The sequence below is a fragment of the Corapipo altera genome, unplaced genomic scaffold, assembly GCF_003945725.1.
Source record: "Corapipo altera isolate COAL_440 unplaced genomic scaffold, ASM394572v1 56077, whole genome shotgun sequence".
Classification (NCBI taxonomy): Eukaryota; Metazoa; Chordata; class Aves; order Passeriformes; family Pipridae; genus Corapipo; species Corapipo altera.
In genome coordinates, this window is record NW_020889378.1 from 717 (window position 1) to 1,022 (window position 306).

Genomic DNA, 306 nt, shown 5'->3' on the forward strand with positions numbered 1-306 from the left:
TGGGCCTTTTGGGATCTCAGGGATGGTTCTGGGGTGTCCCAGGAACTGGCTCAGGGATGGTCCTTTTGGGATCTCAGGGGTGGGCCTGGGGTGTCCCAGGAACTGTCTCAGGGATGGTTCTGGGGTGTCCCAGGAACTGTCTCAGGGATGGTCCTTTTGGGATCTCAGGGATGGGCCTGGGGTGTCCCAGGAACTGTTTCAGGGATGGTCCCTTTGGGGTCTCAGGATTGGTCCCTTTGGGATCTCAGGGATGGTCCCTTTGGGGTCTCAGGGATGGTCCCTTTGGGGTCACAGGGATGGTCCCTT

General features: G+C 59.2%; 1 protein-coding gene across 1 annotated transcript in view; it reads right to left on the reverse strand.

The window, feature by feature from the left end:
• The window catches only part of LOC113942199 (EVI5-like protein), a gene marked incomplete at its 3' end in the record, with an annotated part of 2,130 nt that overhangs the window by 660 nt on the left and 1,164 nt on the right, over positions 1 to 306 (reverse strand). The window lies entirely within an intron of this gene.